The sequence below is a fragment of the Ruditapes philippinarum genome, unplaced genomic scaffold, assembly GCF_026571515.1.
Source record: "Ruditapes philippinarum isolate M1 unplaced genomic scaffold, ASM2657151v2 ctg13527_1_1_1_1, whole genome shotgun sequence".
NCBI classification, from domain to species: domain Eukaryota; kingdom Metazoa; phylum Mollusca; class Bivalvia; order Venerida; family Veneridae; genus Ruditapes; species Ruditapes philippinarum.
The window spans coordinates 1-25,402 of NW_026861744.1; the positions used below are offsets into that span (position 1 = coordinate 1).

The following is a 25,402-nucleotide window of genomic DNA, read 5'->3' on the forward strand; positions in this document are numbered from 1 at the left end:
AAAAAAATAAGAGTGATGACAATCGAAGATAAGGTCAATATTTTGACCTTGACATTCATAGTCAAATAAAGATCAAGGTTAAATCTGAAATACTCAAACATGTCGGTTTTGTTACGAGAGTTCTTTTGCCCGAGTATAAATCAAATCCATGAATTAATAAAGAAGTTATGTGCCTGCTGCACGTACAGTACTTTCTTATTTTTCAAAAGTACATGTAATGCAGGCTTTTTTCTTTTAAAAAATATATTGAATTTGCAATTACATTTTTATGTATTTACAAAGAACTTAAAATAAAGCAAATTTGCCCAAAAGTTTTTTAATGATAGCATTAATGGTGCTTGTTGATAGTCTTACTATGAAAATGTTACAAAAATTGCTAATTAATATGTTTATGAGGAAAAAATACAATAATGTAAAAGTTGTATGAAACATAAGTCCCTGTAACAATTATTCCATCAAACTATTTAAGATGCTCACTAAATCTCACATAAACTGAAACTGGAAAGGGAATTTAAAGCTAAGACCAGGGCATTTTTTGTCAAAATTGTGAAGGGGCCTGGGCCTGTTCATTTTGTGAAAAAAAGCGAGATATGTCATTAAATTGTGAAAAAAAATGACATATTTCCTGGCATTTGGCAACATTTTGAAACTGGAAACAGTTGATTATAATTTCTGACCTGTGTAAAATCTGCTTCAAGTCGGTACTTTAACCCGGTGAACATGCGCAAAAATCATTAAACTTGATTAAAACTATTTCTGTGTTATTGCAATTGGCATAAATCAATTTAATTTTACCGGAAGGTGCAATTTTGAATTGTGAAGGGGCCTTATAATAGCCCCTGTTATAGAAGGAAAAAAAGCCCTGAAGATACCAAAGTTACAATGAAAAATGAAGAAATAAGAGAAATAAAGGATTAAAATCATGTATTTATATAAAAAATTATAACTTATGAACACCAATTCCTTAATTTTGAAAAAAAACTGTATTTTTCTAATATGAAAACAAAATTATTTATTTTGAAATAAAATTAATATGTTATTTTTTAACATCAAGAGGACCTTTAAGTTTATTAGGATAATATTTATGCTTATAGGAATTTTGAACAAATATAATCTTTTGTTATTCTGTGTTTTCAAAATAAGGGTACAAAAGGTGACGGATGTTACAGAAATAACCAATGATTCTTTTTACAATAATACTAAACTTATCTTGTTCTTATGATGCATGAAAGAGAAGTAGTATGCTTATGTTTAAATGCTGAATTCTGCTTAAGCCAGGCGTGGACGTTATCTTGTACTTTCCAGTACCGTCCATGAACAGGCACAAAGACAAACCGAGCCTGCAACATTGTCAATTTTGCTGTTTTTGACTTTCTTTAGGGGTTCTTATTTTCCCAATTTGCAACTGTTTAAGAATGTTTCATAACATTATAAATACTGATAAAAATATAAGAACTAGAAGAAACAAATACAAAATCCAAAACAGGATAATTATTAAAGAGTTTCATAGGTTAGAGAACTTGAAAGTATCTTTTTAATTAAAATTAGTCAATTGTTAAAAGATACTAGGTAAACTAATCATCTATCCAAGCCCCTCATAAAACAATGGGATATGGATCCATTAAACTATATACACACAGATGGGGCTGGCACTTTATTGGAAGTTAATGAGCTGTTTATTGGGAGCTGTATATTGGGAAGTGTAATATATTACAGAACAGTAGAGGTGCCAATAAAGGGTGTTATACATATATTAAAAAATTGGGAAGGACTACCATATCAGTGTTACAGAAGGCCTGTAGATCAATTAAGTCACAGGATTTATTGAACTTAAATTTTATTGGCTAAAGATGTAGTCGATTTAAAAAAAGAAGCAAAAAATATAATTCAACACCCTGAATAAAGTTGTTGTTCTTTTCAAAATTCTTACCATTTGACGCATGCATTTAAACATTATTAATAAAGTGGATGAAAAGGATATGGTTAGGATTCCTGTACTGAAAAAGTTGGAATAATTGTGACAATTTGTCTGTAAATGTTTTTAAATCTATAAGTTTTATTGAATGACAAATGAGTTCACAGTTAAGCAGTTCATTTTCACTGAAATATTTACACAGAGAACTATTAAAAGTTAGAAATAATGAGCTTATGACACTGAATCATAATGAATCTTTGGATTATGTTGCTGACATTCCACATAAATAAACTTAAAATTTCATCAAATCAATAGAAATTAATTTCAACAATGAAAATGAATTCATGTATAGAAAGGTACTGCTGGTATGACATTCTATCTTTAACACAGTGTAAATGCATTATCTAGGAACAAGAGCTGTCATTGATATCGACAATATCGATGTATCGTTGATATTTTTTTGCCGATCAATAATCGATACACATTTTAAAAAATCGATACTTTTGACTAATAAATTAAATGTCTAGAAATTATAAAATTCACCCAAAATATATACAGAAGCAGTTATTTATATCTTATGTTATGCTTTTGTTATATAGTGGAATTATTTCATAGCAATGGTGACAAAAAATATTGTCTGGAAAAAATCATGCAGTGGACAAGACACTGTACAGAACATGTTTTTGACTGAAATCATTGAAACAGGTATGAAAGTGAATGACAGACAAATGAGTATAGGATATTATCGGTATATCGGTGTATCGTTGACTTTAGTCACTTGATATCGATATATCGTTGATATGCTTTGCACTGAATCAATGACAGCTCTACTAGGAACAACCAGTCTTTTAGCAATGTTCTTATTTTATTCCAAACATTTCAAAGTTCCTTAAAATGTAAGATAACTGGAAGAAAACTAAACATTTCAATGTTCATTCAAATGTAAAATAACGGGAAGAAAACTAAGCCAATACATGGCAATTTGTCCATCAAACAAAACAGACTCCAAATTATTAAACATGCTACATTTAGACAATAATTTAATAGAATGTTCCAACTCTGAGAAACTTCTCGGTGTCCATGTTGACAGCAGATTAAACTGGAAAAACCATATTAATCATGTGTTAAAAAAGTGCAATTCCAAATTGTACCTACTGCAAAGAATTAAATATTTCATAGACATTCCCATTAGAAAACTATTTTTTAACTCCTACATACTACCTCACTTAGACTATTGTTGCTCTATCTGGGGAAATTGTAATTTGGAGCAAATACAATCCATAGTTCGATTTCAAAAACGAGCAGCTAGGATTATACTAGATCAACCATATGATGCCCCGTCTGAAGATCTATTCATTTTATTAAACTGGATGAAATTCCCAGACCGAGTCAAATATAAACAAGCAATTATGGTATATAAGTCAATTAACAATATTTGCCCTGAGTACTTAAAACAAAAATTTACCTTCAACCATACTATTCATTCTCGCACCCTACGTTCAACAGATTCAAAACTTAACATATACCAACCAAAACCAAAAGTAGAATTTTTCAGAAAAAGTTTTAACTATTCAGGATCAAAAATCTGGAATGAAATACCAATCAGCATACGCTCTGCACAATCACTTCAAAACTTTAAACATAAATACATAGAAAATTGGAAAAAGACAAATCAAATATAAAATTATGAGGAAAACACTGCTCTTGTTGAAATATTGTTATTGTCAAAGGTTTATTTGTAAGTTTGAAATGCCTTGTTTCACTGTATATTTTTTTTTGTGCACTTTATATAATTATTGTCATTTTCTATTGCAATATCAAAATAATTATGTTAATTAATGTTTCTGCATAATATTTCATGTTATTCACAACTATATGATTGTAAATATGTACATTTTATGAGGCCCACAGGGTAGATTGCCTTTGTTGCAACTGTGTAGCCTCTTTAAATAAAGACTTTATTATTATTATTATTATTATTATACAACTTTTCATTGTGAAACACGAAAAGTAAGAAACTCCTTAGGCTGCAGTCTCACTTACCTCCTGGCAGAGCCTGGAAGACGTCTGGGCTGATACAGGAACGATCGGGGTACAATTTGGAACAACCAGAGTACATCCGTAACTCTGCCAGCAACGTCCGGAATGATCCGGGTACATCAGGCATTCGACCCCGGATGGAATAAAACATTTAATATCACCGGGGTGGTCCGGTAGAGTCCTGGTGAATGCCTGCAGAGCCCAAGAGGATAACGATAGATCTATGATTGATCCAAGCAGAGCCCCTGCAAAGCCCGGTTCAATTCAAAAGAATCACAACAATTTGTGATGATAGCACTTGTTTGTATTAAAACCCTTCCCCATTTCCCTTCTGTCCAGTCTTGCATATTAAGGACTATTCGAAAATCATCATGAATTACTATTCTGGAACAATAGATATTATATTAAATGAAAATTATATATCAACGTTTACAATCATTTTTAGCGCTTTCAATCCAACTGGGTTCTACCGGGATTGTCATGGGCACTGTCTGGATTGACCCGGGCTCAGTGCCTAGTAGGTCAACCGGGGCTCTCCCAGCATCATCCGGGAAAGCACCAGCATAAACCGTAGTGTCACCTAGGCTCTGTCTGAACACATCCTGGGTGGTTAGTTGGAAATTACCGTAGTGCTGCCGGGGTAAATGTGACCACAACAATAATTTTACCGCCGATCATCCCAGTAACTTACTGGGGTGGTCCTGGGCTCTGCCTGGTGTAAGTGACACTGCAGCTATAATTGTCGGGTATATCTATACATTTTTCTTATTCTGTGTCCAATTATTTTACATTTATAGTACTGTACTACAAAGCATATTTATTTACTCTTAGAAATTTTGATATTTTAAAACAAAAAAAAACAGGCAAGCATAAACTATGAACTTTGAACTTCTAGTGTAACATCCTTCCCCCCCCCCCCCCAAATATCGAACATTCGTCCCCCTGATACAGTTCAGTTTTGGATTATAATTGACAAGAAACATACATTTATAAGAAAGCCCTATAAATTTTACTGTTTTACAAGAAATGTGTTTGCATATTTGATTTAAGTATAATGATTTGGTGTACCTATCCTTGTTTTTTTCTATTTGTTTCTAACATGTTTGAAAATTTCATTTTTGCAAGGGAAAATACTGAAAATTAGAAAGCAAATATTTTTATATCTTAGATGATTTTTCTAAATTTTCTTTTTGTAACATTTATCAGAATACATATTTTTTTTTTTTTAAAGAGGAATAATAATTTCCTTATAACAAACTTTAAGATATGCAGACTTTAAGCACAACTTTGAAACATCAATCCCCTGACCATGCACACAGTCCCAAAGATAATATTTTGAAAATAAAAGTATCCAAAGTTATCCTTTCTTTAAAAAAATAATGTTACAGGCACCTTCCTTAAGGTACATTAAAAAGCAAATATCGTCTTGTTTAACTTGATTATTTGACTTAGATGCTAATATATTTGGCCCATTTATTTACTCATGTGCAGCAGGCATAGACTGCCATTTTATTGCTGAGAAATTCACAAATTTAACCTTTAGTGTCAAATTCAAATTAAGGTCAAATCACATGACAATAACAACTAGAGACATAGATCTACTCTGGGATATACGATATACGATATATCGTATGTCCCAGATCTACTTAAAAGCAAAAAGAAACACTTACCAACAAACTGCCCGCCACATAGATCTACTGCATAAAGGACATCATGCACGAGAATAAACTTCTCTGAATATGTCAACTTGTCTACTAGTATATAAAACAAGCAGATATTTTGAAAATTTGTTGAAAATTAACTGCTGTATGATTGGGTCTCCAAACCGCTTTCATCTCATACAGGCACTAATTACTTGGCACCCGCTAAAAGTTCAAAGCGTTTATGCGGCGACGGACGAATCGACACGATAATTTAGGGGTAGTCACCATACACGGCAAACTCATCAGTAAATTTCCGCCATATATATCATAATTGAACATTTAAGTACTTAAATAAAGAATTCAAATGTATTCATTCATAAAAATACACTAGATGCTCCTAAAATTGTAATCAAACTGTACAATGATTTAAAAATTGTAGAGCTAACACCCCAATAAAAACGTAAACATTGAATCGTCCAGTAATCTGGGTCATCGTCTGCTAATGTACAGATCATTCTCGCCTCGGTTATCACGCACACAATAAGTGTAGGCCTATGTATAGGTCATATTTTATTTTAAAAAATATTGTCTATATATTTTAAAATTAAAACGTGAAGATGATGTGGCTTTTGAAAGAAGATATTGATTCGGTACTTTGTACAATATCGATGAGGAAATCGGCGCTAGTAGGCCCTACAGGTCTGTGTCCGCCCTGAAGAAGATCTTCATTTTTTGAAGGTAAGTGGCTGGTATGTAACTGTCTGTTCATTACATAATATCACGGGAAATTAACATTTAATTGCAATTACTGAAAAGTCTGAAACTACTGAAAAGTCTATCTTTCTATAAAATTCTCATTTTTTTGGCTTCGTTCATGCCTATTTTAGCCTCAAATCAGTGTGAAAAAAATAGTTTTATATAGAAAAGGTTTAGCTTTAAATAAAAACTTTAAGGAATTTGGCAAAGATAAAATGAAAATTAAGCTTTAAAAAAATAATTTCAAACACTAATTTGTATTAAAAAGTATACTTTAATGATTATAATCATACGGATTATTTAGACTGTGCATAATTTTATTGATCATTAATGGAATGCACACAAAAGAGACAAAAGTTACAGGGATTTTTTCAAGGATTTTAGGAACACGACACATTGTGAAAAAAAGCATGACTGAAATTTTGAAGTGATTAAAATAAATGGATGCAAACAATTTCTGTTTATGGTGGCATCTTCAATTATTTAAGCACTATTACATTGAAGAAGCCGTTATTTGCAAAGATTTAATATTTTAATTTTGTAACTTTCAATTCCTGTGGATTGGGAAAATAATGTACTATTTTCAATTGGGAATATGACCCAATAACGGCTATAAAATAAGCCAAAAAAAAAATCCCTGCTTGAGTTAACAAGCTGCATTGTATTTAAAGGATTTGTTGTGATATGATTTTATAACAGTGGGTGGTCAGTCAGGAAAACTTATAATCAGTTCCAGATTAGGGCAACTGGTCAAGATGCTGTTGCTTGATTATACTCTAAATCACTCATTTTATTCAATGACTTAATTTGCAGATCAAACATAATCCCAACTTTTCTAGGAAACACATTTAGACCTGTGACAGTATGCTCATTTTTTAATGCCTAAGTTGAGCTGAATTAGCGATATACAATGTTACAATCTCAATTAATGAAACATGGATTGGCCAATAATTTATAATGACAAACAAAATAATTAGGATGAAATAAAAATTGATTAATATAAAAAAGACTGCCCAACTTTTATGTGACATCCGTGCTGTTCTACAGAAATAAGAAACTTCGAGTTTGACGGGAGCGATAGCGACCCTAGAATGTTTCTAATTTCTGTAGAATAGCTACGTATGAATACTAACATATTTAGTGTCAACGTCATTAATGATTATGATTATATCAAAATGATCAATTGAAAACATTGTGACAAAATGTAAAGTTATTATGACTTTTTTCACGTAGCACTCAACATGAACATTTATAAGGATGAGCATAATAATTATCACTTTAAATGTAATTTTAAGGCATAAAAATAATAATGTCCTGTACTTACTAAGGTATTCTGGTGGAACACTATTTCTTTAATAATTAAATGCCCACGCTGTTATAATAACTCCCACATTTTTTCATTCATTCTGACTATTCTGCAGTCTGTACAGAATTGCTTATTCAAGAGTTATAAATTACATTCTATAAGTTTTGTCCAAAGCGATGAGATTTACAACAATAATGTTACACATGTATATAATGATCCCGGTAACACAGTCATGTGCATACCAAATTAGACACCAAATAAAAATTGTAAATTTTCAAATTTTTCTGGTATATACACACAGTATATTATCTTCATTGTTTACAGCAGGTATAATACTTACTGGAACACAACATGCAGTTACAGTTCCATTCGCAGTGTTCCCTATATCTACAAATTAACTGCTACAATAAAATTCAAAATAACCTGTTCAGGTAAAAGCTTTTTGACTAAGTTCAAGTATCTTTTTAAAGACACTTACGTTTAGGATAAGTAAGTTACGCAGCGGGTAAGTCAACTATTACAGTAAAACAGTTATCAAACTGTGATTTTCCATCTTAAGGCATGTAGGCTTGCGATATAAATTAAAATATTGACAAATTAATCACCTGTCAGCGTAACGTACTAGGTAAGGTAATGCCAGTTAATGTTCTAGTTAAATATCAATGCAAGACTGGTCCGAATTGTACTCTTTTTCTTTTTTTTCGCGAAAATAGTTTCTGTAAATAAACAAGTTATTTTTTTCTTGACCTAAAGAGATATTTAGTGTTGTGTTAATTTCTAAAGACTATTAAAGGGACTCCACTGAGGTTTTTAACCAGGTTTTCCGAAGGAAAAAACTGGTTATTAGAGATTGAGGTATGTCGGCGGGCGGGCGGGCGGGCGTAAACAATTTCTTCTGTGCGCAACTTCTCCTACATTTCTCAACGGATTTTGACCAAACTTTCACAGAAGCTTTGTCATCAAGTGCCCTGGCGCATATTGTCGGGGTTTTGCGATTAGATAATATTTGACCTAATTATGGCCCTTTGTTTTTTTTCCTTATATAAAATATATAGTGAACAATTTCTTCTGTGCGCAACTCCTCCTACATTTCTCAACGGATTTTGACCAAACTTTCTCAGAAGCTTTGTCATCAAGTGCCCTGTCACATATTGCCAGGGTTTTGCAATTGGTATATATTTGACCTAATTATGGCCCTTTGTTTTTTTCCTTATATAGAAATTAGAATATATAGTTAACAATTTCTTCTGTGCGCAACTCCTCCTACATTTCTCAACGGATTTTGACCAAACTTTCTTAGAAGCTTTGTTATCAAGTGCCTGGCACATATTGTCGGGGTTTTGTGATTGGATAATATTTGACCGAATTATGGCCCTTTGTATATTTTTTCCTTATACAGAATATATAGTTAACAATTTCTTCTGTGCTCAACTCCTCCTACATTTCTCAACGGATTTTGACCAAACTTTCTTAGAAGCTTTGTTATCAAGTGCCTGGCACATATTGTCGGGGTTTTGTGATTGGATAATATTTGACCGAATTATGGCCCTTTGTATATTTTTTCCTTATACAGAATATATAGTGAACAATTTCTACAGTGCGCAACTTCTCCTACATTTCTCAATGGATTTTGACCAAACTTTACAGAAGCTTTGTCATCAAGTGCCCTGGCGCTCACTAAATTCCCATGTTTCTTCCAAGACATCATTCAAGTATTTTTTTAAAATTGTGAACATACTTTTCTTGATATCGCACAAAACACCACACGCCAATATTGTTGACAAAAGAAAATGACTAGAGACGCAAAAATTAAGCAAAAATAAAGTACTGTTTACCTTTCTAAAATATTTGGGGAAAAAAGGCGAATAGACAACATAAAATTTCTCAGTCATTTTTGTTTGAGGAATATTAAAAAAGCCATAATTCCTCCTAAAAGTTCAATTAAAAACAAATGCCCCTTCATGACAAAGCTTCTGTGAAATATTTTGCTGAAAACCTGGTTGCATCGCATTGCGATGTTCCTTGTTTGACATGACAGAACTGGAAATATTTTTTTGAGATTATTACTCCATTTGATGTAGATCTATACTAATTACTTATACATGTGCAAAATTTCAGATCATTAGCTTGCTCCATTTTGCCAGAATAATTATTATAATAGTGAAAAATGACCCAAAATTGAAAAGCGTTTAAACGCTTTACACTTAAATCGGACTGAGAATAGCACAAACATATGATTTTTAATGTATTTCTTTAACAGTTTTGGTTATATTTTATAAATATTTATGTTTTAAGTGCTCATGTATATGTGAAAAAATTAAAATTTCATGTTTTAGGCTTATAAACCTCAGTGGAGTTCCTTTTATGATTTGTGTTGTGTTAATTTCTATAAACTTCTCATTTCACTTTATTTTCAAAGTAATATCTGGCAAGTTGGTACAACCTAAACATTATACTGAATACTAAACGGAATGAATAAATGTACACAAATTGTTTCACCTGGCACAAAATACTTGTGCACTGCACAAGTACTTTGACACACTGCATACTACACAGGATAAAAAAATATTTCCGGTATATTTAAATTATAAGATACTATTTCAAATTACTTTTATTTTCCAATTCTTAGTTAGACAACTTGTGATACTCGAACTCCTAAAGATTTAATTGCATCCTAATGATTTTACAAACCTTGCCATTAAGACAGTTAAAATTCTATTTTTAGCTTGACTATTTGAAGAATATGAGAGCTATTGTTGTCGCCCGGCGTCAGTGTCAGTGTAAAGTCAAATATCTCATTTATTGTTTTCAAGAGATATTCAGTTGAAACTTACAATACTTATTTATAGTAACAATGTACATCAGATTGACAAGTTGGATAACTCTGCCTACAATATTGACAGAATTATGCCCCTTTTTAACTTAGAAATTTTGGTTAAAGTTTATTGTAAAGTCAAATATCTCAATTACTGCTTGAGATTTTCAATTGAAACTTACAATACTTATTTATAGTAACAATGTACATCAGATTGACAAGTTGGATAACTCTGTCTACAATATTTACAGAATTATGCCCCTTTTTAACTTAGAAATTTTGGTTAAAGTTTTTTGTAAAGTCAAATATCTCAATTATTGCAAGTGAGATATTCAATTGAAACTTACAATACTTTTTTATAGTAACCATGTACATCAGTTTGCAAAATTGCATAACTCTGCCTGCAATATTTACAGAATTATTTGCCCCTTTGAAACTTAGAAATTTTGGTTAAAGGTTAAGGTCTTCAAAGATATTTACTTGAAACTTTACACATGTACTTAGGGTCATAATTGGAGAGTCATAATTTTATGTCACTGACCAAGTTCCATAACTCTACTTGCATTTAGGCTGATTCATCTTCCCTTTTCTACTTTATAGTCTCTTGGTATAATGTTTACATGCAAGTTTTACATATCTCAATAACTATTAAAGATATTTATTTAAAACTTCACATATATGCATTTAGAATCATAATTGTAGGTCACTGACCAAGATCCATAATTCTATCTTGCATTTAGGCTGATTTTTCTCCCCTTTTTCAACTTAGAAATTCATGGTAAAGTTTTGCTTGTAAGCTGTTATCTCCATAACTACTGAAGAGTTTGTGCATTTTTTGGGACATTTTTATGCATTAATAATAATAAAGCAGTGAATAATACTTGATAAAACATCTTAATAACAAGCCTGAGTACCTTTTCGGTTAATTTTATGTATTCATAGGTAATTAGCATTATTATACTTAATAAAACACCCTTGTGACAACTTTTTGAATAGTCGAGCCAATACTGTCCTCCGACAGTTCTTATTTATCTTGTACTATATTTTCTTCTACAGAACCTGTTATACCTATTCAGACAAAGATTGTAAACTTTTGTGTACACAAAAAAATGCAACGTCATTCTCACATTCTCATAGCAGCACAGTACTTAAATTACGGTCATGTTATTTTTTTAATGAATGAATAATTTAATATTTTTGCAGGTGAAGCTACAATATTTGTCTTGAACTTGACTTCACTAGCTGGGCTTATAAAGACAAGATATCCAGAAGTGATTTCATAGAGAAATGGAAATAAATAAGTAAGTTTTTTTTCCTTTTAAATTTATATAAAACTATCCAAGTCTATTAATTTTATTTTGGTAAACAATACTGTAACCTTTCTGAATTATTGGAATACATGTACATTATTGCTTTGAAATTAGAACAGTCCATTAAAAATTAATTATACTTTTTCTTTTAATCTTCATTTTTAGCTCGACTTTAAAAAAAAAAATGATAAGCAGTCATGTCGGGTTGCCGTTGTCGTTCGCAAACTTTAACCTTGATCATAAATTTTTAAGTTCTTGGTGTTTTAATTAAATGTCTTTATACTTGGCCACAACAACCCTTGGGACAAGACCTTCAAGTATACCAGACTAACCTTGACCTTCAATCATATGTGCACAGTTTAAGATGTAAAATTGAACTTCAATATCAGCTGGCCTAGATCAATTTCTTGGTCTTTGATGTACAGCTATGAAATTTGGACCACATGCACAGTTTTAGATGTAAAATATCAGCCATCCTATATTTTAACATAGTTGCCTACTTTCTTGTCCTTTAATGTACAGCTATGAAATTTGGACCATGTGCACAGTTTAAGATGTAAAATTGAACTTTGTTATCAGCTGACCTATATTTTGACCTAGTCATCTATCTTCTTGTCCTTTGATGACTACAGCTAAGAGATTTGGACCCTGTCAGTGTGCACAGTTTCAGATATATTATTGAATTTCAATTTTTGTCAAATATCAGATTTCCTAGATTTTGAACTAGTGGCATGTAACTTTGGCTGTTTTTACTTTTTTCTAAAATTTCTGTTTTAACATTTCTTTAAAACTTTAAATTTTAATTTGTTTGCATTTGAGCAAAACAACACATGTGACCAAACAGACATGTTCAATGATTTAGATATGACCTTGATCTTTAGATGACATTGACAGTTGTTTAATTTATAATAAGGGGCAATAAAACACGAAAGCCATTTTTGTTCCCTAAAATTGTGATAGAATATTTGTCTTTTTTTTCTCAAAAACTATCAAAAGTTAACCCTTTCACTGCCATAGGGACGGCTAATGCCGCCCCTGTTATTTTCGGCGTATTTGCCATATGGACGGCTTTTGCCGTTTCTATAATATTCATAATAATAATAATAAATTAATAATAATAATAATAATAATTTTTAGCTCGACTATTCGAAGAATATGAGAGCTATTGTAGTCGCCCCGGCGTCGGCGTCAGCGTCTGCGTTGGTTAAAGTTTTTTGTAAAGTCAAATATCTCATTTATTACTTGAGATATTCAATTGAAACTTACAATACTTATTTATAGTAACAAGGTACATCAGATTAACAAGTTGGATAACTCTGCCTACAATATTGACAGAATTATGCCCCTTTTTAACTTAGAAATTTTGGTTAAAGTTTTTTGTAAAGTCAAATATCTCAATTATTGCTTGAGATATTCAATTGAAACTTACAATACTTATTTATAGTAACAAGGTACATCAGATTGACAAGTTGGATAACTCTGCCTACAATATTGACAGAATTATGCCCCTTTTTAACTTAGAAATTTTGGTTAAAGTTTTTTGTAAAGTCAAATATCTCAATTATTGCTTGAGATATTCAATTGAAACTTACAATACTTATTTATAGTAACAATGTACATCAGATTGACAAGTTGGATAACTCTGCCTACCATATTGACAGAATTATGCCCCTTTGGAACTTAGAAATTTTGGTTAAAGTTTTTTTGTAAAGTCAAATATCTCAATTATTGCTTGAGATATTCAATTGAAATTTAAAATACTTATTTAAGGTAACAATGTACATCAGTTTGCAAAATTGCATAACTGTCTGCAATATTTGCAGAATTATTTGCCCCTTTGAAACTTAGAAACTTTGGTTAAAGGTTAACGGTCTTCAAAGATATTTACTTGAAACTTTACACATGCACTTAGGGTCATAATTGGAGGGTCATAATTGTATGTCACTGACCAAGTTCCATAACTCTATCTTGCATTAAGGCTGATTTATATCCCCTTTTCTACTTAGTTTCTTGGTTAATGTTTACATGCAAGTTTTACATATCTCAATAACTATTAAAGATATTTATTTAAAACTTCACATATGCATTTAGGGTCATAATTGTAGGTCACTGACAAAGATCCATAATTCTATCTTGCATTTAGGCTGATTTTTCTCCCCTTTTTCAACTTAGAAATTCATGGTACAGTTTTGCTTGTAAGCTGTTATCTCAATAACTACTGAAGGGTTTGTGCATTTTTTGGGACAATTTTATGCATTCATAATAATAAAGCAGTGATTTACTTGATAAAACATCTTAATAACAAACCTTTGTACCTTTTTTGTCAAATTTATGTATTCATAGGTAATTAGTATTATTATACTCGATAAAAAACCCTTGTGACATTACCTTCCGAATAGTCAAGCCAATTCTGTATAATTAGACTCTCTCTAAGGCCTATAACATGAATTTATAAAAAAAAAATTAGCCCTTTTGTGAACTTAAAAAATTTAACAATATCAAGGCTCTTTTACTATCAAGCACTTAAAATAGTCGAGCATGCTGTCCTACAGACAGCTCTTGTTATAAATATAAAGAAAATTAAACCATCGACAATAATTATTATTATACTAGCATATTTGGAAACATATATAATTATTATAATACTAATAACAAATAATAGGTGACCAAAAAAACAATAACCCTCTGGCAGCGAAAGGGTTAATCAAACATTAAATATTTCTTGACTATCAAGGAAAGGTTAGTCTGCCAAGCACTTTTCTAGAATTAGGCCTGCTTGAGAACTCTTGTGTTGGTTCTAACTATCTAGAACTTGCGAAAAGTGGAGCTTGGTCTCTGACAGAATTTGATTAAATAAACATCTAAACTAATTTATTCAGTATATCTGAAACCACTCTAGGTATTAAGTTGGTAAGGTACAAGAAAGGCGTATCTATACGTCGGGAGATAATGTACAAAAAAGGCATAGCTGTCTGTGAGTCGGTTAAGTTGAATAACTTTAAAATATATTCTTTTTGTTTGCAGTACCTAGAAGCATGTGAAGTGGAGATGAAGTGATGCTGAGAACTTTCAAGGTATATTTTGCTATTTTTGAGTAAACCTGTGACATAAAGTGTAACTCCCTGCATTTTAGAATTCCTTTTTAGCTCGACTATATGAAGTATATGGAGAGCTGTCCTACTCACCCCGGCGTCTGTGTCAAGATTTCAGATTAAAGTTTTGGTGCAGTAAAATATTTTGGACTGTAACTTTTTATTGTGCCCCCACCATAGGTGGGTGGGGGCATTTAGATTTACCCTTGTCCGTCTATCCGCACTCACAGGACAGTAATTATGTGGCTAGAGGGACAATAGGTAACTGTTCTTTCTCTTTGATGTCATTCATTCCGTAATGCTTTTATGTGGCTATTTTCTTTTGTGTGGCTAAAAAGAACAATAGAGAGCACAATAAAGTAGCCACATTATTACTCTCCTGTTAGAACGTCCTTGATCATTGTGTATAGTTAAAACTTAAAAAATCTTCTTTAAAAAAAAACCGAAAGAGCTAAACCTTAGTTGTTTAGCATGAAACATCTTCTAATGGGTGTCTACCAAGTTTATTCAAATAAGAGGCCTTGGATTTAAATTAGCCCGCCCTGGGGGTGATTAATTTTCCTTATATATGTATAGCAAAAACTTAAAAAATCTTCTTCAAAAAAAACGAAGAGGTAGAGCTTAGGTATTAAGCATGAACCATCTTCTAGTGAGTGTCTACCAAGTTTGTTCAAATAAAAGCCCTGGTGTCAAAATTTTGCCCGCCCCAGGGGTTCATTGTTTTTCCCTACATGTGTATAGTAAAAACTTCTTTAATAAACCCAAGGAGCTAGAGCTAAGATATTGTAATCTTGTAATGGGTGTCTACTGTCTACCAAGTTTGTTCAAATAAGGGCTCTAGGGTTACAGGTCATTGATTTTCCTAATATGTGTAAAAAATCTTATAAAAACCCCAAAGATCTAGAGTTACTAAGCATGAAATATCTTCTAGTGAGTGTCTATACCAATTTTGTTCAAACAAAAGACCTGTGGTACAAAATTATCCCTGCCCGATGGGGGGGCCATTGTTTTTCCCTATATGTGTGTATTAAAAACTTAAAATTTCTTTTTTTAATAAACTCAAAGGGCTAGGGCTTAGATATTTAGCATGAAACATCTTCTAATGGGTGTCTACCAAGTTTGTTCAAATAAAATCCCTTGGGTTAAAATTTGCCTGGCCCGTGAGGCCTATATACAGGTGAGCGATTTCAGGGCCATCATTGCCCTCTTGTTAAGGTCTCTTCTTCAAACTTCAAATATGTTTTTCTTATCACACATGTTGTGTGGCAAGGTCAATAACTCTAGTGTGACTATTTCCAGAATTATTTCCCCTTGAACTTGGAATTTATGTAAACAACTATAACTGCTTGTCATAAGAAGAAATAATTTTATATTATAATTGATTTTCCTATCATAGTTTTGTCTTCCTTACTGCATCCAGTATTTAATTAGTCGAGCTTCGCTGTCTCCTGTGACAGATCTTGTTGTTGTACATATTCAGTGTCAATTTTACTATAATATTATTATAGTCGTTGAAATATGACATTTTTTCAAAATAACTTAGGCCAGAATTAAAAATATGTTTGTTTGCTGTCTCCCTACCTACCCATAAAAAACAGGCCTGCCCAAAAGTTTTTATTGCCTCCTGAGCAAGAAAGTTTTTATTAATTATCCCCACTCATTCAACTCACGTCATAAACCAACCAGTTTGTTAACAGAATAGTGCTTTGATATAGAAAACAGAAGATAGAAAATATAAATCAGAAGGTTTAAACACTGTTTATAGCATTTTACTTTCTCATGTGAAATTATAATAAGGATAACTATGTACAATTTTTAGAATAAAAAATATTTTGCCTACCTACCTACCTACCCAAACTCACAAAGCAAGATCGGGAGAAAGCAAACAAAGAATATTTTTAATTTGGCCTTATATTAAATTTTTTTGATATATATGATCAGTACAGGATTGACAAATATGCTTTTTATTTGGATTTTAAAGGCGTTTTGAGCTCCACACCCCAAGTGTCTGTGGACCATTTTTCATATATAATAAAAGGTATGGACTTGAAACTTCTGAGGATGATAGCTCTCATTAAGAAGAAGTGCAGTGCACAAAAACCGGTACTCATCACTTCCTATTTTTTAGTAATTGCCCTTTGTCAATTTTCATACTTTATTTTTGTCCTGGCCATTTCTCCTAATTAAGCTGTAAAAGCTATGGACTTGAAACTTCATAGGATGATAGATCTTGTTGTAAAGAAGTAAAGTGCAAAAAAACTGGTACTCTGCTCTTCTTATTTTTTTAGTTATTGAGTTATTGCCCTTTATTGTTTTTCAGGTTATTTCTCCTAAACTGTAAAAGCTTTGGACATAAAAAACTTTGTAATTTCAAGGCCTTGAACTAATTAAAATTGCATCTTTGAGTAGTTAAAGGGCATTTAACTAAGAATGAAAATAATCATTTACGCAAACAAAATTGGAACTATTAGAATGAAAATTAATGGTTTGTGTAAACAAATTTGGAACTAGATATTAATGTAATTATCAACATTTGCAATTTTGTCTGCATGCATGAGCATCTATGGGGTGATGACACATTTCTAGTTTTATCTTTTTAAAATGCAATTTCAGAAATAGTATAATCAATTATCACTCTTATCTTTAAAAGTGACCTATATACCATGTACTTGTTTCATTGGAATAAGTCAGTACTTACCTATGCATTTATATTATTAGTTATAAAGATTTTTTTGACAAGTTATATGGCCCTATATAAATGGTTGTTTGAAAATATAACCCGAGCCGCTAGGCGAGGGTTATATTGCAAACAACAGTTTATATATGGCCATATAACCAGTGTCAGAAATATTTATAACAAATTTATGATACAGCAAGCATCTTTTTCAAGAGTAAAAAGATTTCGTCATAAATTTACAGCAGCTGTGTATATAAAATTGTATATATGACTCAATTATCCAATGAAAAGCAATGTTACAACGTTCAGTATTGTAAGTATATTTATTAACCAATGTCAGCAGGTTGGGGAAGTCTGTTTTAAGAGACTGTCTTATGTGACCATTTTTCTCGATTCCCAGAGTCGATCACTTAAAACAGTCTTGACTGTACTGAGTAACAAACCTTTAGCACAAAGGCATCGATTTGCACTTACTCTTAAGAGAATTAATATTGAATTTGATATTTATAACATACTTTGTCAAAGAAGCAAATATTATGTACATTATCGTATATTTACTCACTGACTTACTTTGCAGGAAACTTCTCAGTGAAGTACGATGATGGCACACAAGAGTACCTTCTTCATGTTCTTCATGGGATAAAAGCACAGGATCATTATAATCAGGAGTTACTCACAGGATCATTATAATCAGGAGTTACTAGTACTCAGTCAACATAGACTCAATTTGAGAAAAGAATTAAATGGATATTAATGGTAGCCTAAAAATATTTGACCTAGAGTCTTTAGTTTGACAAAACAGTCAAGTGTTGGGGCACACATGTCCTATGGATACTTTTCTAGTTACAATTTATTTAGACATTAGTGTAAAAACAACAAAATTAATTATTAAATGCTGTTCATGTTTGAACTATGTTTTAATCTTACCTACATGTATAAAAATCAAACATTTTTAGCTCGACTATTTGATAAGATTAAGTATAGCTATTGTAGTCACCCGAGTGCCGGCGTAACCTCCTATGTTGAAGTTTTTGTAATACCTCAAATATTTTCAAAATCCATTGACATATTACTTTGAAACTTAGGGCACTTGTTCACCATCATGACCCCAACCTGTAGACAGGAGGAGGTAACTGTATTGAGCATTTTGACAGAATTATGCCCCTTTTTCGACTTAGAATTTACATTCAAGTTTTTTAAAATACCACCTCAGATATTTTCAAAGTCCATTGACTTATGGCTCTGAAACTTTGCACACTTGTTCACCATCATGACCCCAACCTGTAGACAGGAGGAGGTAACCGTAACAAATATTTTGACAGAATTATGCCCCTTTTCTAACTTAGAATTTATGTTAAAGTTTTTGTAACACCTCAAATATTTTCATAGTCCATTGACATATGACTCAAAACTTTGCACACTTGTTTAACGTCAATATCCAAACCTGTAGACAGGGGGGGGTAACTGTATGAATCTTTTTGAGAGATTAATGCCCCTTTTTCAACTTAGAATTTACATTTAAGTTTGCATACCACCTCAGATATTTTCATATTGCTTTGAAACAAGTTGAAATTTTAAACTTTTCTTTGAGAGCATAATATGACTCTCTCTCAAAGGCTGTAACATGGATTTAAAGAAAAAGTTTACCCTTTTGTTAACTTAGAAAATTTTACATTATCAAGGTTCTTTTACTATCAAGCACTAAGAATAGTCGAGCGTTGCAATCATAGAATAATACAATATTTTATTGATACTCGATACATTTTAAGTTTGCAGCATTAAGTTTTATGCAGCTTAAGAAGTTTTATTATATTGCTTGTTTTTCATTGTACAAAGATAGAAATTTTGACCATACAAAACTCAAATTGCATTTTAAAAGGTGTAAAATTTGAATAATTTACTGCATAGTGTATACATGTAAATGGTTTAATTGCATTTGCAGACAATATTATCTTTAATGAAAAAGGCTATTAATATTATTTTTTATGAAAAGCACTGACCAATCAATTTCATGTTAAATATTTCAGTTAAAGCTGCACACCTCCAGATTCATGTTAAATTTTAATAGAAATTTAGAAAATTAAAAGTTATATATTGTGTGAACATAGAAAGTAATTTTCACATTTCATTGAACGAAACAATCTGTAAACTACCAAAACCAGGTAACAATATGCAGAAATAACTTTTAATTTACTGGGTTAGTCAATGAATAGAAATATGGGAAGAAATTCTACAACAATGTGTCATATATTGCATGTAATATGCACGTTACCACTTGCATTGATAATTATTTTTACTTTTCTTAAACATTTTTCTCAAGTTTGATTTTCATGAAATAGACTTGGTCATCTGGAGGCAATTGAAACTTTAATGCAGCATGTGGTCAGAATGCTTTTGTGTAATACAAAAATTCCACTGGCAAATTGTTATAATCAAGCAGAGGCAATCGGTAGTATTATTTTCCTTGCCCTGTTGACTGACATCTGTTTATGATATAAACAAAGGCTAAAAAATGGCTTTTATATTTCATTGATATAAATTTAATTGATTTAATTTGTTTATCTTGTACTGAGGTATATTTAAATTTGCTTTTAATTTTGAAAATATTGATACAATTGTAAAACGGTATGAACCAGTAAGTTTTGAAACAGTTTTCAGTACCGGGTCACGGTCTAAGTACCGATTAGTGGTTTCAAACCCGGCCAACATTTTCAATATGTCAGCTCTAATATAGAATTATATATAAAAATTGACATTGACACTTTTAAGACATTGTCCTTAAAGGTTAAATTATTGAATTTTCACTTATTTTTGCTATAATTGACTGTAACTTTGTAATTAATAAATGTGTTATCTTCATACTTTGACAAAACAACATTTAGGGGTGGACCTTCTAAAAAGTTGAAATGACCGTGACCTTAAGCTTTAAATGACCTTGACTGTCAAGGTCAGATTAGTGTCTCTTGATTTTTTTTAACTGGCTAAATGGATTTTCTTCATATTAAGACACAACATCATATGGTCAGGACCTTCATGTATATCAAGCTCAAATTTACCTTGACTCATGTATGACCTTGACCATGAAGGTCAAATTACTTTATTGTCACCGATGATCGCTTTAATTGGCTGTAACTGTAATTTGTCAATGGATTTCTTTCATACTTGGACAAAACAACCTTACGAATAAGTTGTTGTTAAAGCTGAACTGACTGTGAACATTAAATTACTTTGACTGTCAAGGTCAAAGTAAATTGTCATAATTTTGTTATATATGAAAGGATAAGATTCATATGTGGACAAAATGACACTTGTGACCAAACATACATGTCGTATAATTTAGATATGACATTGACCTTTAAATAACTTTGTTCGTCAAATGATTGAACTTTGATTATATTTTCTTAACTTTGTCATTTATTTATGGAAAGTATTTATATTTTGGACAACACAAAGTGACCAAAGACAATACAATTAATTAAAAACAGAAAAACTTTTTTCTTAATTTTTTTTTAGAGATTTTGTTAAGATTTATTTGTTTGCTTATTAAAACAAGAAGATAGTGTTTTTTGGTCCCTCCCCTCTCGCATGTCTTTGCAGTTGGACTTAGTAGTTACTTTTGGTGTATAGTTTGATGTATGTGCATCTGTGCGTCCATCCAGGATTGTTCAGTCTATATCTTTCTCAATCTTTGAAGGATTGCAAAGCAATTTGGTACAAATATTCACCTTGATGGGGTGATGTGTCTCACACAAAACCCAGGTCCACCGCTCAAAGTAACACTTTGGGATCAGTGCAATTCCCATGTACAGAGCGTAACATCCATATGCATGGCGGGACAAATGTTCTCCATATTTATCTTATTTTACATTTGTTGGAATCATATTTCTTTAATGCTGGTGGAACAATTTCAAATCAATTGTATTGTTACTTTCAGTTTTATTTTTTATTAAACCATAAAAAGTTGTTAAGGATTTTAATATCATGTTATAAGTAAAATTTCGTTCGGGGAACAGGATTATTTATGAATTTATTTTTTCTTTGCATTAGATGGAATCATATTTCTGTTCTGCTGGCGGAACAATTTCAAATGAGTTACATTATTTGATTTTAGTTTAAGAAATATTTTTTTGACTAAATCTTCTTAGGGTGTTACAAATTGTATCTTGTAATAAAAAAATGTTCCGCCAGCAGAACAGAATTACTTTTGTTCCGCCGGCAGAACAATTTCAAATAAATTTTATTAAATGATATTCGTTCTGAATTATATTTTTGATTAAACATAAAAAGTTTAAGAATTTTTTTTGTAGTGAATAAATGTTCCGCCGGCAGAACAGAATCACTTATGGTTATATTCTATGTTTAAATTGATGTTATCATACTTATGTTCCGCCGGCAGAACAATTTCAAATCAATTTTATTAAATGATATTCGTTCTGAATTATATTTTTGATTAAACCTAAAAAAGTTTAAGAATTTTTTTTGTAGTAAATAAATGTTCTGCCGGCAGAACATAATCACTTATGGTTATATTCTATGTTTAAATTGATGTTATCATATTTATGTTCCGCCGGCAGAACAATTTCAAATCAATTTTATTAAATGATATTCTTTCTGAATTATATTTTTGATTAAACCTAAAAAAGTTGTTAAGAATTTTCTTGTAATAAATGAATGTTCCGCCGACAGAACAGAATCACTTATGGTTATATGCTATGTTTAAATTGATGTTGTCAAACTTATGTTCCGCCGGCAGAACAATTTCAAATCAATTTTATTAAATGATATTCTTTCTGAATTATATTTTTGATTAAACCTAAAAAGGTTATTAAGATTTTTCTTGTAATAAATAAATGTTCCGCCGGCAGAACAGAATCACTTATGGTTATATCTTATGTTTAAATTGATGTTATCAAACTTATGTTCCGCCAGCAGAACAATTTCAAATCAATTTTTATTAAATGATATTCTTTCTAAATTATATTTTTGATTAAACCTTAAAAGGTTGATAAGAATTTTAATATATTGTAATAAGTAAATGTTCTGCGGAACAGGATTATTTATGAATTTATTTTTTCTTTGCGTTAGAGTGAATCATATTTCTGTTCTGCTGGCGGAACAATTTCAAATGAGTTACATTATTTTATTTTAATTTAAGAAATATATTTTTGACAAAATTTTTCAAAGGTGTTAAAAATTGTATCTTGTAGTAAATAAATGTTCCGCCGGCAGAACAGAATCTCTTATGGTTATATACTATGTTTAAATTGATGTTATCATACTTTTGTTCGGCAGGCAGAACAATTTCAAATCAATTTTGTTAAATGATTTTCTTTCAGAATTATATTTTGATTAGAAATTTTTATGATTCTATCTTATTTTTGCATTCATATGGACTAGAATCATATTTCTGTTCTGCTGGCGGAACAATTCCAATGAATTCTTTTATTTGATTTTTACTTTAAGAAATGCATTTGTTACAAAATCTTGCAAAGGTTGTTCAGAATTGTGATATGTTGTAATTAATAAATGTTCCGCCGGCAGAACAGAATCACTTATGGTTATAACCTAGTATGTTTTGATACACGTTTTCATACTTATGTTCCGCTGGCGGAACAATTTAAGACTGAACTATTTTGTAAAATAGTTTAATTTATTTTTTATTTAATGTTCCGCCGGCAGAACATTTAAGCATTTTTGGATTCTTGCTATCTCGCAGAAAGAACTGCTAAATGTTCTGCTGGCGGAACAAATCATGATTTATTTGTGATAATGTGCTGTATTTTTATAACAAAATGAAATAAATTTTGTGTTAAATATATTTTCAGATCTACTTTTTGTTGTTTTTCCCTTAAAATACATCTTAAAATATCCACTAAAATAGCTGAAAATGGCATTTTTAATTGGGAATCTGTGGATAATCCCTTTTTAAAATGGATGGAGTTATATAGTATTTCATCAGAAAATGAACGCTAATTTCTTGACAAAATTGACGAAATGATCCGTTAATTTGTTATCGTTTGGAGGTTCTTTTTGTGTTTTTATTTTTACTTCTTTATTTAAACTGTAGAAATTTTCGTAAAAAACACAATATTTTCGAAACAAATTTGACAAAACACTAAACAATTTGCCTGATATCGATGCGGATTCGATTTTGTACAAGTTTGGTGGTAGTTCTTTACAGAAATATAAGGCCAAAACCAAATCACATTGTCCTGGAGATTTCCGTGTGGCATGATCGTTTTAAGGACCAGCTATTTGTTCTTTCTGTATATAAACTGTAGGAATGTTCGTATTAAAAATACAATATTCTCGTGACATCGGTGACAAAATAATTTGCCTGACTTTGATGCAGAATCGACAAGGTAGTGGGTCTTCTTTACAGTAAAATCAGGACTAAAGCCCTAACCCAAGTAAACTGTCTAGGAGATTTCCGCATTGTATGATCGTTTTTAGGACCGGCTATTTGTTCTTTTTGTTTATAATTTGTAGAAATTGACGCAAAAAAAACCCCACAATATTCTGAAGAAAACCGTGAAAACAACATTTGCCTGACTTGATGTGAATTCGATTTTGTACGAGATTGTTGGGTTTTCTTAACTATAATATAAAGCCTTACACAGTACAATGTCAAGGAGATTTTCCGCGTCGTTTTAGGACCAGACTGTAACTAGAATATGTTTTGCAGTAAAGTTGACGAAGAAAAGTAAACAGAGATAGATACGTATCTAGAAAAGTCACGACATGAATACAAGGAAGAACATACTCATAAACATTCGCATATAAAAGCTTAACTTTCAGTAGTATTCCATTTTTTAGAAAGATTTATTTATCGAAACTTTAATAAAACTGTTAAAACTGAATAAAAAAATCTGATACTTATACTGATAACTTTCAAAAAACATTTACTCGAAAGGGGAGATAACACTACTTAGAAGTAGTTAGGGCTAAAATATTAGTTAGTCTCCCCTGTATATTTAAAAACCAAGATGGCAGTCTGATAAAGTTGTTATTTTTCAAATCGAAAATAACAACGATGTAGTATCCCACCATTGCTCACGTTATCTCAGGAAACTTGGGGGCATATTGTGAGAACCAACCGCATTCCGTTAGAAAGAGCAGTAAATATTTTGACAAACATGTGACAATTGGAGTTCTATTGAAGGTGTATATCAGGGTTACATGTAGACACAAAACACGTTGAAAATTACATTATGTTACGAGCCAGGCGTAACGAGAAAGAAAAGCCAGCAACAAACTTGTAACAATAACAAATTTATTACAGAAAAATTATTAAAGAAAAATTAAATAATGTTTACATATACCTGAAGTCCAAATAAAAATGAAATCTCAAATGTCTAGTCTGATCCTTGAATGATCCTTTTTTGAATAGCACTTTTAAATCAAAGTAAAATCCAAAAACAATTTAGAATAAATTCACACAATAAAATCCACAAGATGACTTAAAAGGTAACTGATGACTTAAAAGATAACTGATGACTTGAAAGATAGAAGTAATGAAAAATGTCACTTTATATATATTAACTAAGAAAATTCCAGAAAAGTCTATTATGTTCTACAGTAACCATAATCTAGCAACTTCAACAATAAAGAACATTTCGGAAGTTTCTATCTAAATATAATGCATATATCATAATCTAGAATTTTCTACAACAGTTAAGAAAGTTCTAGTACATACATGTAGTTTATGTTTTAAAAATAGAACAATGATAATATTGGAAATACCAACTGGTCAGATATAAATTATATACATGATATATGTTGCATACATAACAATTATTATTCTTTTATGTAAACTTTGCAAAGAATATGATATATGTACTATATAGA

At 31.1% G+C, this 25,402-nt stretch overlaps 1 long non-coding RNA gene across 2 annotated transcripts; it reads left to right on the forward strand.

Annotated features, from left to right (window-relative positions):
- The first annotated feature begins 6,158 nt into the window (after window positions 1-6,158).
- On the forward strand, window positions 6,159-19,167 carry LOC132716670 (uncharacterized). 2 transcript variants are annotated; one of them, XR_009623848.1, is made up of 4 exons: window positions 6,159-6,336; window positions 11,679-11,776; window positions 14,810-14,859; window positions 18,132-19,167. It is a non-coding gene; the product is annotated as an uncharacterized LOC132716670 (long non-coding RNA). The 2 variants fall into 2 exon arrangements; XR_009623849.1 differs by lacking the exon at window positions 6,159-6,336 and adding an exon at window positions 7,977-8,091.
- The last annotated feature ends 6,235 nt before the right edge of the window (window positions 19,168-25,402 follow it).